At 45.4% G+C, this 14,109-nt stretch overlaps 1 long non-coding RNA gene across 1 annotated transcript in view; it reads right to left on the bottom strand.

The window, feature by feature from the left end:
* LOC119953442 overlaps window positions 1–8,286 on the bottom strand; it is a 47,128-nt gene extending 38,842 nt beyond the window's left edge. The window contains exon 1 of the long non-coding RNA XR_005458023.1: window positions 8,042–8,286. This is a non-coding gene — a long non-coding RNA (uncharacterized LOC119953442). The remainder of the gene's footprint in view (window positions 1–8,041) is intronic.
* Window positions 8,287–14,109: the final 5,823 nt, after the last annotated feature.

Here is a 14,109-nt window from a genome sequence, read left to right as displayed (position 1 = left end):
ACATTTTCCTTTCCCAAAGCTCATGAAGACTCTGAAAAGAGGCTGCAGACTGTTAAGAGGAACAGCCAGTAAAAAGGGATTTTGCCTTTCCCTTTGACATATAAACCTCGTTCAACAGAAGAACATCATTAAGCACTGTGCAGCTGTTAGATGTCATATGTGCGATGCGTGCATACATTTGTCAGAGTGACTGTTTGCTCTAAATCAAAAATAAGCAGCAGAATTTCCACCCGTCTGCTCACCGTATTAAATCATAACACATACTTTTAAAGATCTCAACCTTAAATGTTCAAATCATACAGTATGCGAGAGAATCTATACCCTCGCAACACAGAAATGCTGCTATATCAACATAGAGCAAGTGTTAACTGAAAAACATTCAAGGTGCCACACAGTATAGGGCTATCAGCAATACCTGTAGAGGAGATTCTGGAAGGGACAATTCGCCTTTCACAAAGGCGGCCACAGATTGGAACAGAACAAATGATAGAGGATTAATTATGAGGAAAATAGCATGGCGCCAAGGGTGGAATAAAAATATTGAGATTTGCCAGGTTTCAAATGAAAATTGTGCCGTTCCTTTAGATTTCTGAGCTGTTTAAAAGGATACAAATGATTTTGTGCTAATTGAGGCAGTCGGTCAGACTGGAATATTGTGATTCAAAGTGTGTGCATTTCAAATGCTTGAATGCTAATGTAATGCAAGAATACAGCCAAATTCTGCAATCTCATTTTCTTTGGATGTCTTTTATAATGTTTCTGATATTAAAAATGAGTAGTATTTGTTCAATTGTATGCTTAGCTCCTCTAAAATACCACTAGAATCTGCAGTTCAACACATATCTCTTTCAAAAATGTACCACTTAATCATTTCCATGCTTGCTTGTCGGATAGTTGCATTCATTTACAGTAAGCTGTGCGATTAATTTATCATATTTGCCTTCTTGTTACAACACTGGCTGACATAAGATGTCTGGCTCTCAAAACATCTTGTATTAAGAAGTCATCTTGGTTATTGAGAACATTTTGGACCATTCCAGTAGCAACAGGAACATTCCACATCATGCCCTTTTTGACAAGAACATGGGCCCTAAATTTGAGGAAAGCGTGTGCCCGAAAGCCTGTACCATCGCAGTTGTACATCTGCCCTGGATAGCATTATTATTGTCCAGGAAATTATGACTCAAGATATTTGCATAGTGTCTTGCGCCACATGGTAATATGCTACTCCACGGACACCCTCCCTGTGAAAGTGGAACAGCTACTTACCATAGTTCTGCCCATAATAATGTTAATAGACGGCATTTGCTGAAATAACACCACTGTGCTCGCCACTTCACTTAGAACATCGCACAATAGTGCTGGAGGTATCCAAGTCAGTAAATTGTTCTACCCTCAGCAGGTTGCCTGAGGGCATTAATTTCACTGGCTAGTTCTAGGAACTTCATTGAAATCTTAAACCTCAATTAAATAATACAAGATGTTTTGAGAGCCAGGCATGTTCTGATTTTCCCCTGACTGCTATTATTTTTATATTAATATTTATTGAGCCTGTGCGCCTTGCATGGATTGTATGGAACCAATGATTGCACCATTGGAGGATCAAGAAACACAATGATATAACTTATAATATTCGTCATCAATAATGTCATTGCAATTAATTCCGGACCATTAACTTTTAAATATTTTCTTTATTTTTCAGTATTTTGTGATGACAGTGTTTTTTTTGAATTGTTGTCTCTTTGCCATTTAGCATAGTTTCTGGCTCTAATAGACTGGTCTCAAAATTAATATAAAGACTGACTTTTAGAAGAAAAACCTTGTGACTCCATGAGTATAATTGTTGTTATAAATTGGAGAGAAACTTGGCAGAGTGGCATTAGGCTCTGGTAAGGGACTTCACGTAGTGAGAGTCAATAGATGATTAAATTTTCTAATTGTGTGACTCACTTTTGGGGAGAGGGGAATTGGCATGTTGCCATGCTTAAACGTTATTTTTTTGTCTTGGACAGACAGGGTGTATGGAGTAACTGAGATTGTAATCGGAATAGTTGCCTTCAGGGGAGGTAGATTAATATATAACTTGATCCCAAGAAACTGGACCAAACTAGCATCACAGCACAAAACTATCATCTGGAAGCAACTGTAGACCCAATGATAAAAAACAATCTGGAGTTTGCAAGAAATATGTTAAGTGGTGCGTTAAAGCTCTTGCCTTTCGAGTCCAAATGTTGTGCATTCAATCTCCACTCAACAAAATCTAGTTTGATTCTGCAGTGCAGGACTGAAGAAGTGCTATTTTTTCAAAAGGGATACGGTGGCCTCACAGCACCAGGGACACAGCTTCAATTCCGGCCTTGGGTAACTGCCTGTGTGGTAACTCCCCAAAGCCTGCGTGGGTTTCCTCCCAGTGCTCCCGTTTCCTCCCACAGTCCAAAAGGTATGCAGGTTAGGTAGATTGGCCATGATAAAATTGTCCATAGTGCCCAGGGATGTACAGGTTAGGTGGGGTTACGGTGAATGGGCTTTGGTAGGGTGCTCTTTCAGAGGACAGTGCAGACGTGATGGGCCGAATGGCCTCCTTCTGCACCGTAGAGATTCTATGATTCTATCTTCTGTTGAAACTCATTTATCTCTTTGTTGTTTGTGGCTACCCTGTTTCCCAACACTTCAAAAAAAAAGTACCTAATTGGCTGCAAGAGGTCTACTGCCATCAACGGGTGTTTCTGATCTCAGTCAGATGTTGACTTGAATCAGGGTAACATGCAATAGAGAACAACGTGAAAGTCAACCTGCAGTTATCCTGTAACAAGAAGCCACAAATTTGCATTGTACGAGGCTCAACAGCAAGATCCTTTCAACCTTTTGAATTGGTGAGGGACCTACCTCAAGGGCAAATAATTAAAACAGTAAGTAATGATAGAAAAGTATTCAACACAAAACTAAATGCCAGAACACTTTTGTTGCTATATAAGTAGAGTTGTATTTTCCTTTTAAAATAAGTTGAATATACTCTAAGGAATGAATTATATGCACCCAGCGGAAAATAGTATAATTGCCTCAGGAAATATACATGAATTATATTACAATTATTTACTTGTTTATCCATTGTTTGTTCAACAGTAAATTTTTCAGATAGTAATTTAAATACTCTATTATTCTGCTGCAGATGGAAGAAAGGTCTATTGGAGGCATCGATAACTCCAGTGACTAATTAAAATGTTTTTCTGTATGTTCTCCTGGGCACAATAGGCATACTTGAAATGAAATGAAAATTGCTTATTGTCACGAGTAGGCTTCAATGAAGTTACTGTGAAAAGCCCCTAGTCGCCACATTTCGGCGCCTGTCCGGGGCGGCTGGTACGGGAATCAAACCGTGCTGCTGGCCTGCTTTAAAAGCCAGCGATTTAACCCAGTGAGCTAAACCAGCCCCTGCTGTTTTAAGCACTTAGTACTTAATCTCAGATAAATGGGATTCGTTTGTGGATTGAGGAAATTTGGGTATGTCATATGAGAGTACCTTTAAGAAATAAGTGTTTTTCAGTGATGTCAGAGTGTGGGTGGAGCTGGGCTGTCTGTTAGCTTTTTACTTTTGTTTTAGTCTGTTTGCTGCAGGGTGTGTTTTAGTTTCGTTTTGGGAGCTGGATAGCTGCAGTCACAGCCAGAAGGTGTATTAGTCTCTCTCTCTATAATCTAAAGACTGTAAATCGATCCTTTTGTGTTTAAAACTAATAACTGCTCTCGGTAGTGACTTTAACCTGTTGTGCTTCTGTTAAAAGTTTTTTTTTAAAGTCTTATGGATGTTAAAAGGACAGCTTAAGGATTACTTCGTGTTGTATTCTTTGAGGGTTATATTTGAATTGATGGTTGCTAAGATGTTCACTGTATGTTTTAAAAAGGTTAACTTGAGTTCACAGAATAAACATGGTTTTGCTTTAAAAAATACTTTTCCAATTCTGCTGCACCACACCTGTGGAGTGGGCTGTGTGCTCCCCATACCACAATCTATTAAAAGTTGTGGGTCAGGTGAACTCCATGATACATTTTGAGGTTCTCTAAACCCTGGCACATAACAGGTACAACACCAGAACAACCTGATCCTGTCTTCATCCCAAGCTAATGGGATAGTTTATGTCCACCTGAACTGACAATTGAAGCCTCAGCTTAATTTTTCAGCAGACAAATAGTATCTTAGCGCTGCAGTTCTGCAGCATTACATTGAGGATTATGTGCATATGTTTTGGGAAGTGGCTTGAAACCATGGGGGAAGAGTATTGCAGGATGCCAGCTGACAAACTTGAAAGAAAGCCTGCCAGTGAAAGCCTGGCGGCCTGATCAAGCAGAGAGTGGGACGTTCACTCCTCAGTGGGAGGACGTCAGTGGCAGCTGGCCAATCTGATTGGCGTTGCTGGGATTGCAAATAACCCCCCAGATGAAGACATCCATGGGGAATGGACCCAGTAAAGTTGCGGATTTTGGATGGGGAGGGATTGGGGAGCCGAGCCTGGGTGATGAGGGGGGTAGGTTTTGGTGGTGAGGCGGGAAGGGACAAAGAGGGTTCAACTCAGGTGGTGGGGAAGGGGGTGTCTTCACCAGGCCCCCTCCCCTGATGCGTATTGGGCAACCCTATCTGAAATGCTGCCTTTCCTTCATGTCTTTTCCACAAAGCTTTTTTAAAGCTGTCCACTCCCACTCACCTCCCCAGGCCAAGTATATTACAGCATGGGCATCATAATATTCAGGTCACTTGGCTTGTTAACAAGCACAATTGCCTGATCATTATTTATTTAATAATGGCGGGTGGGATGCCAATTTCAGCGTCCACCCACCTATCCTGTTATGGGAACTGGGTGGGGGTGAGCAGGAAGGCGATGGTCTAACAGTCATAATTTATGTGCCCCCCTCACACCCCAGCAGTAATATGCTCAGATCCCGCAAGGCGTCGTGATCAGGATCCTGCTCACAATGGACGTGACCGAGCCTTGTGGGTGCGCATCCAAGTAGGTTTTACACCCACTTGCGCGTGCTCATCTGGGATCTACTGGGCTCCCAAAATCTAACGGCCTCCCCAGGGAGACCGCAGCTGGGCGCCATTCAGTACTGGTCCACACAAAAGGTTGACCAGGTGGAACGGCACCCAGGGGGGTCTCCAGGGCCATCGAAGGCTGCTGGGGGTCAGGGACAGTGCAATTGGCCCAGCCCCCTGGCCCTCCCCTGAAACACGGGCACCGTGGCACTGCCAGGCTGGCACTACCTGCCACCGTATAATCCTTCATCAGTGACATCACCACAAGCCCAGTGGAGAGGACACGGGAAGCACTGCCTGCAAACTAGCCGTCAGACCCCATTCAAACTAAAGGCTCGTTAAGTCCTGCGAGCGACCTCACTCCCTGAGGTACCGATATTGAACCCCTGCACAACCCCTGGTCCTGAGTTGAAGTTAACGGAGTTCCCCACATTCTCTCTGCTGCCATCTCTGTGGCTGGCAACCTGAACACTCAACTCTGGTGTCCTCTTTGAAGTTGAGATCTCCATGTTCTTGTTCCTACAGCTGTTGTAAATTGCCACCAGCGACCAATGAGTGTTCATTGAGGGGTAGTCCTGGTAGGAGGGCTCACTAATGATATTACCAGGTATTAAAATGAGGTTTCCAACCTTCCATGTCATTTTTCTTGTTACTCCACCGGCAAAGGGCCTGGAAAGGCGGAAAACGCGATCTTGCCAGCGAGAAACACGTTTTCCGATTCTCGCTGAATTTTCTGCCCACGTGGGGTTAAAATCATTCTCTCGTCTCTATCGCTTTTCCAATCCTTCAGTTCCCAAGTCACATTAACGGGTTACACTGAAAATTAATCAATTGTAATAGAGCTGAACCAAGTTCAGACTTTTACTTCATCAACAATGAATGTTCAGTCCTTGCTTGCAATTAAACGTTGCCTTAAAGATGATCTCCAATAAGATTTGGGGGGCAAAATCAAGAGATGAGGGCCACCACAGTTAAAGATTGCAGTAGGTCAGGTATATTATTCACGAATCACAGCGACAACTTCAAATGGTTCTGCCATAGGCTCCACCATAGTGGGGAATCATACCTGCATGGCAGAGACTCTTGGAGTCATGCAGGTAAGATTATTTCATGCTCCGTTAACACTCGGAAAGCAAAGCCTTCACTGTTTATACTTAAGATGACATTATTTTTCTTCCATTTTTCTCCAAAGCTGTCAGAATGTATTTTTTTCATTGCGAGCTGCCAAAACAAATTCCAACCTCCCATTTCGATTGAGGCTGAAGTTTATTTTTCGGCATGACGTTGAGGTATTAAACCACCAATATAATGCACTACATTCCGAAATATAGCCATAATGTGCGGGAGAAATGCTGGGAATGTTCCTGAAGTTTAATTGTCCATTCCCATTTTTAGTACAATTATGACACACAGACAAAACAAGTTCGCTGGTTTCTCGGGCCTGGAGTTTAGCATATGTCCTTGATCATAATCCAGCAACAATACTGCCTGGAGCACTAAATATCATAAACCATTTTTATTTTATTTTGTTGGTGCTCTAATTTGTAGTGCATAGGTCAAAGTTGATCATTCCGGTAATTTTGCCTGTTCTCTTGCCTGCTTGAACCAGAAACCTAGGTGAATTATGCCCAAGTATTCTGCTTGTTAATTGGCTCTAAGGCATCTCAAAATAAACTTGTTTTAATTAAATTAGTGACAAAGAGTGTTAAACGACATCAATGCCATCTTAGTGTCGTTAACATAAGAAGCTGAAAGAGAAAGGGTTGAATTGGCTGATGTTTCCACAATGCTGAAGTGGTTCAACTGGCTTTTGCTCATTTTCAAAAAAGTTTCTGCCGGTTGGTTAATGGGCTGCATAGGTTCCCCCCAGCCAATGCTCACTGAAAGGATGAAATCAGAGAGATCAGGCTTAAACGTTTAAATTTATTAGTCAGCTAATAGGTAAGAAAGAAACTCACATTGGAAGAGTAGGGGCTGGATTCTACGCACCCCAATGTCGAAATTGTGTTCGGCGACGGGGCGGAGATTCCAGTTTCTCGCATGAAATCGTGACCAGCAACGGTTCCGCGATTCTCCGCCCCCCGAAAAATGGGGTACTCGGGGAGTACGCTGCGCTGAGTATCCACCACCTGAAGCCATTGCCTGAGGCCCGCCCCGCTATTCTCCATCCCTGACCGTCCAAATTTTCCACGGCGTATTTCTAATGTGGTCCTGCCATTTGGGAAACTCGCGAGGCAGCTGAGGACTCAGCCCGCAGCCGCATCGGGAGCGGGCCGATTGGAGGGCGGGGGGGGGGGGGCCTCATTCGGGACTGTTTGTTTTTTGTGCGGGCGGTCCGGGTCGGGAGAGCGACCGACTGGGGGCACTATTTCTGCAGTCCAGGTCCGCGGGCCGAGGCCGCCATGGAGCACGGAGCGGCCGCTGGAGGCCGCCTCCGTGCACATGCGCAGCCTCTGACCCGGAAGTGCGCAGGGCCGTATCGGCAGCTGGAGCTGCGCACTCCATGATGGCTCCCTGCAAGCCTCCTGCAGGTCTAGGAATCTGTGGCCTTTTGACACCGGTTTTCCTGGCGTAAAAGACCACAGTTTTCACAACGGCATGGGGACATTGTCCTGGAAATGGAGAATCCAGCCCGAGATCATTGCCAGTGAATTTCTTTGGAACATGTTTTTGCAGAATACAAGCTTGAATTACAATATGAATCCCTTGACAGGCATATTTATACCAATATTATAAAAGTGAGAGCAATGCCAATATTATTACTTGCACTTATGTCTTTCACAATCTCAAGGTGTCCCAAAGTATTTTAGTGAGTGTGGTACATTTGAAGTGTAGTCACTGTTACAGAAGAGGAAACATGGCTGCCAATTTCTACAGAGCAAGGTCCTAGAGCCAACAATGTGATTACAAATGGATAATTTACTTTAATTAAGTTATATTATAGGTAGCAGAATGAGTGGGGCACTGTAAAAAGTGGATCAAATTCAAGGAATTACAAGAAAATGATGTTCTTACTTCGTACACAAGAGCCACGTACCACACTTCAGGTTCAGTCCACCGCATTGCAGATTCAGTACACCGCACCTCAAGGCCACTATGCCACTCTGCAGGTTTTGTATACTACACAGATCTCCAATACACCATGCTGATAGTCCCGACAGTGCAGCTAACCGGGATTGCCTCAGAAGGCTTTGCTATGCTTCCTGCAGCGCAAGACACTTTGATTCAGGCGCCGCACATCTTAAAGTTACTGGCAGGCACACTGCGTGATTAGGGAAGCTACACAAAAGCCCAGGATTACACTTGCCCATTTTCTTTCTGGCTGAAGGCCAAGAGGGCCAGACCCAATCAGTGGGCTGCTGAAAGCTGAGGCAGCAAAACCTTGGACTCTGTCCCATTGCTGAAGGAGAAAAAGAAAGAAGCTCATTTTTCAACTGTATCCTTAATTATCTCTGGATTTCTCCCAGAAACAGCAGCCATATATCTGCCAAGTTAGCCAATGACTATTCGCTAGATTGCTCCCTTTATAATAATCAAACTATTAGTTTTTCAGCACTGGGATATGGGGGAGGAGGAGGTGGTGCTCCCATAACACCGAAGCAAATTAACTTGGGACAGTCCAGTGCCAAGTGCAATCAAGCTCATTATGTTCTCCACTACTAATTCCTGGTCCCAAAGCCTTTCCTCCCTTGCTACTCACCATTCAATAATTAAGCGATTGGACTTATTAGACGTCTGCTCGGGAAAGCCATTAGTAGATTTGACCACTTAGAAATTGATTATTTTGAAATTTTCCATATCTTGGAATCTTGAAATGTAACTTTTTCATTATCCATTATATTCTGAATCCGTCCATCGGCAATTGTTATTCTACTTATTATTTTGTCCACTGACTTTAAGGTACCTTACATTTTCTGGCATCCACCTGAACCCAAATTGTGTCTTGACAGCCCATGCCACTTAATAATGAAGGAGTAAAGGATGCTTTAACTGGTTAAGTGTTGTCAGCCTCAAATGGCTGATAGTTCACTAAACTTGAAAATCTAAAGCAATGCTCTGGGGCCTTTGGTTCAAATCCCACCACAGTACATGGTAAAGTCATCTTGTGGCAGACATAGGTGAATTGAAAGAAGACATATTGGTGTTAGTTACAGTTTCTACACCTTGTGGAACTATAATACCTAGGGGGCAATTATAATTGAACTAACCGGGCAGGGAATTGATGGATCAGATCAGGTATTGGTTTTGCACCCTGCCCAATAATTTCTCCAATTGAAAATAAGGTTATACGGGTTGTAAAACGAGTGGCGGATTCATTCCTATTGGCTTAGCAGTGGGTTTGGTTCGACTTAACCCCTTGGAGTTACATGGCAATCAAGCAGAAAGTTTGTGAACAATGTTGAGGCATAGGTGGTACATATAGGTGGAGCTCACTCTTTTATATGACTCAAATCATATACTACAAATTCTAACTTGAAGGTGTGCGTGATTGTACTTGATCACAAGAGGACATCTGAGACACTTTTATAATGACCTTCTGGGAAAACAAATTAAAAATGATGGGTGGGAAAAGATGCCATGGCTCATCCAATCTGTCCTACATATTTGTGATGCCTTGTACGTCCAAAGACATAAACTTCCCACCAGTCAAATTCTTTTGAAGGAGTTGAAAAAACAGATAAAATCCAAACCGATTTGGGGAGAAGCTGGAAATCTCTAATTTAGGTGATTGAAACTAGTTTGGTAGACTGTGAGATCACTGATTCATGTTTGAAGATACCTATGCCTTGTTCGAGGTGCTGTGGAGATGCCGGTGCTGGACCGGACTGGGGTGGGCACAGAGAGAAGTCTCACAACACCAGGTTAAAGTCCCACAGGTTTATTTGAAATCACGAGCTTTCAGAGCGCAGCTCCTTCATCAGGTGAAGTGGAGGCAGACTCACAATCACAACAGACGTAGGAGAGTCACAATTGCAAGATAATTACTGATTTGAATGTGAAGAATGGTTCGAATGTGAGTCTTTACGGGTAAACAAATCTTTACAATGTGAGTGGAGTGAGTGATAATCACAGGCAATCGAGGTGTGAATTGTCTCAAGTCAGGACAGTTGGTAAGATTTTGCAAACCCCATGTGGGGGTTACATGTAATGTGACATGAACCCGAGATCCCAGTTGAGGCCATCCTTATGCGTGCGGAAAGGTGATCACTGTTCAAGGTGATCACTACTCCAGTAGAAACAGATCTGGAATACAAGAGGGTAATGTTAAATATGTAAATATGTAGTCCGCATGAGATCACATGACAACAAGGCATGGAGGGAGAACTCTCTGGAGAACCTCATGCTAAGTCTGCACTGTATATAAACAGTTCAACGTTCAATACAAGGTAAAGTTTACAAACAGCAATACCTGAAAGTCCGGATTATGAGCAACCTTGTCTAATACCCACAGCCATGATAACAGACAGTGATGGTGGAAAATAAAAATAAATTTAGAGTACGCAATTATTTTTTCCTCCAAAATAAGGGGCAATTTAGCGTGGCCAATCCACCAAATTGGCGCTGACTCGCGCCGGCCGGCGGAGGCCCTTCGGCACCGGTTGGCGTGGCGCCACAACCCTTTCCCGCCGGCCAGCGAGGTGCCAACCACTACGGGGCGGTCCGACGCCAGAGTGGTTCACACCACTCCGTCCTTCTGGGAACCCCCACCCTGCTGGGTAGGGGAGAATCCCGCCCAAGGGGCAAAATTCTCCGACCCCCAGCAGGGTCGGAGAATTGCCTGGGGCCGCTGAAAACCCGGCCCCCGCCGTGGCAGAGATTCTCTGCCACCCGGGAAGTGGCAGTCGCGGGAATCTCGCCACTCCGATCGGAGAGGCCCCTGTGGTGATTCTCCGGCCCGGATGGGCCGAAGTCCCGCCGCTGGAATGCCTCTCCCGCCGCCGAGGTTTGAACCACCTCTGGAACGGCGGGATCAGCGGCGCGAGCGGGCCCCGGGGTCCTGGGGCGATCGAACCCCGGGGGGTGCCCCCACGGTGGCTTGGCCTGCGATCGGGGCACCCCGCTCAGACTCTGGGCCAGTGCCCTGGGTGCACTATTTTCCTCCGCGGCTGCAACAGCCTCCGCCATGGCGGAAGTGGAAGAGAACCCCACATCGCGCATGCACCGGCAGTGACGTCAGCGTCCAGCTGCCACTGACGTCACTGCCGGCGCATGCGCCGACCGGCGAAAGCCTTTCAGCCAACCCCGCTGCCAGGGGCGCCGGTCTTTTGCGCCAGTCTTCTGGTGCTAACCGCTCCGGCGCAGGGCTGGCCCCCAAAGGTGGGGAGAATTCCCCACCTTTGGGGAGGCCCGACCCCTGAGTGGTTGGCGCCACTCACCTACTCCGGGACCCTCCATCACGCCGGGTAGGGGAGAATGCCGCCCCAGGTCTTTTTGAGGTGAAACCCATGCAGACATGGGGAGAATGTGCAAACTCCACACGGACAGTGACCCTGGGCCGGGAGGACGGTGGAAAATACGATGAAGGAAGCAAATCAGTGATGAGTCCATCGATGGAAGGGAAGGGGACGGGAAGGTTCACTTCCTTATCAGTTTCCACACATTGTCACACACACCCATAGGCATGTATTGATACATTATCGATACAGCTTGAGTGTGCATTCTGGTATTGTAAGGAGTCATCATTTGAAGTTGAAGGGGTGGGATTCTCCGATCCCCCCACTGGGTGGGTGAATCACTGGGGGTCGGCGTTAATCCTGCCTCCGCCGTCCTCCTAATTCTCCTGCCCCGAAAATGTGCCCCCATGTGAGTCGCGCCGCCCACCTCGGAGAATGGTGGGGTGTGGCACGACTCAATGGGCCCTCTTCATTCCCGGTGCGGAAGCGATTCCCTCTGCGCATGCGCGGGGATGACGCCAGAATGCGCTGGCGCTCCTGCGCTTGTGGCGACTCGCGCTGGCTGGCGGAGGTCCTTCAGCGCCGGTTGGCATGGCACCAAGACCCTTTCCCGCCGGCCGGCGAGGTGCCAACCACTCCAGGGCGGTCCGACGCCAGAGTGGCTCATGCCACTCCGTCCTGCTGAGACCTCCTGCCTCGCCGGGTAGGGGAGAATCCCGCCCAAGGTCTTTTAGGGTTTTAAGCTGAGTAAACGTTTTTTTAGGCGCCAAGATTCAAAGTCATGTGGCATTTGTGTACTCCAGGGTATAAATATGCAGGAGAGCTTTTGTACTTGGGATTCTCGCCCTAACTCTTATTTAGGCACAGTCTCCCCTTGTGGCAAGTAAAATAAACTAACTATTGATGTTAACCTGTATTTTGTTATCTGAGTCTTACTCGGAGTTGAGTTTATGACATAACACATTAACGTGGATTCATTATTCATAGATGATTCTGCATATACACCCAAGTCTTCACTGTGCAGGTACCTTCTTCAGGTTTTCCACAAGCAGAAATCCCATGGCATGCTCCATCACATAGAATAGAAACATCCATAGAATCTCTACAGTGCAGAAGGAGAACATTTGGCCCATCGAGTCTGCACAGATCCTCCGAAAGAACACCCCGAACAGGCGCATTCCTCGGGCCCATTCCTATAACCCCGCCCGACCCGCATATCTTTTGAAACTAAGGGGCAGGTTTAGCATGACCAATCCATCTAACCTGCACATCTTTGGACTGTGGGAGGAAACCCGAGCACCCGGAGGAAACCCACGCACACACAAGGAGAACGTGCAATCTCCACATAGGTAGTCACCCAAGGCTGGAATTGAACCCGGGACCCTGGTGCTGTGAGGCAGCAGTGCTAACTACTGTGCCACCATGCCGGCCATTCCGTTACACTGCTGTATAATATATAATAATAATAATCTTGATTATCACAAGTAGGCTGACATTAACATTGCAATAAAGTTACTGTGAAAAGCCCCTAGTCGCCACTTTCTGACGCCTGTTCGGGTACATGAGGGAGACTTCAGAATGTCCAAATTACCTAACAGGTCTTTCGGGACTTGTGGGAGGAAACTGGAGTACCAGAGGAAACCCGCGCAGAATACGGGGAAAACGTGCAGACTCCACACAGACAGTGACCCAAGCGAAGCTGGGATCTGGTGCTGTGAAGCAACATTGCTAACCACAGTGCTATCGTGCCGCCCTGTACATTAGAAAATAACCACGCCTATTGATGGTGTACCATGACAGGAACCACAGCAGACCAATGGAGACGAGGCAGGTGGAAAACCCTCCCTGGTGCATTTCTACATTGGCAGCAGCGTCAGCAAGAATTTCAAATCCACTGTGGTAAGTAAAAGGGAGAAAACCGATTAATTTATAATCCACTAAATAAAACCCAGAAATTTTGCTTCAAAGTGTAATTTGTTAGTTGTAAAATGTTTTGGGTTATCAACAGAATACTGGAAGGTCCTTTTGAAATATAATTACTTCATCGATATTGTGATTCTTTTTTGAATAATGGACCACCAAATACAACAATCCCAATATAGCTTTTACTTCCAAAATAATGCTTTCAGGTCTCTTATATTTTAACATAATCTTTTAAACAATAAGTAATAATTGTCAAAATATAAAATGTCTTTTTAACAGGTGCTATAAAATTGAATCCACCACAACGCAAACTGGGTTTCTATCACTCGACTTAAGTCCAAAATATCGGGTCTGCAAGAAGAACCATTTGAATTAGGTGCAGTTTATTAAAAATTGAAGCTATTTTCGAAAAATCTGAGGTAAACACAAATTGAAAATTAAACTGAGCTAATGTTATGCTCAAATCACGGCGTTTGGTTCAAGCTGATGATCAAACTACCTTCTGATTGCACAATTATTTCTAATTGTGGTTCAACAAGGCAGCGGGCCTGCATCTGAGCTGGAAGGTCCAGGGTTCATGATGTGGTTCAGCAGGTTGATAGTCAGTCTGCTAATTCTTCCAAACCTTCTCCCCTATTGCCCAAAGGGAAAAACTTGTGCATGAAGATTGGAAACAATCTTCAATCTCAAAGCTCACAGAAGGCAACTTAACATTTAAAGGCGTGTACAGCACAAAAGCAGATTCAATTCAAAGTCACACAAGCT

Source organism: Scyliorhinus canicula, chromosome 18 (genome assembly GCF_902713615.1).
Source record: "Scyliorhinus canicula chromosome 18, sScyCan1.1, whole genome shotgun sequence".
Classification (NCBI taxonomy): Eukaryota; Metazoa; Chordata; class Chondrichthyes; order Carcharhiniformes; family Scyliorhinidae; genus Scyliorhinus; species Scyliorhinus canicula.
The sequence above is the reverse complement of the archived record's forward strand: the minus strand, read 5'-3'. Positions and strand labels throughout refer to the sequence as shown.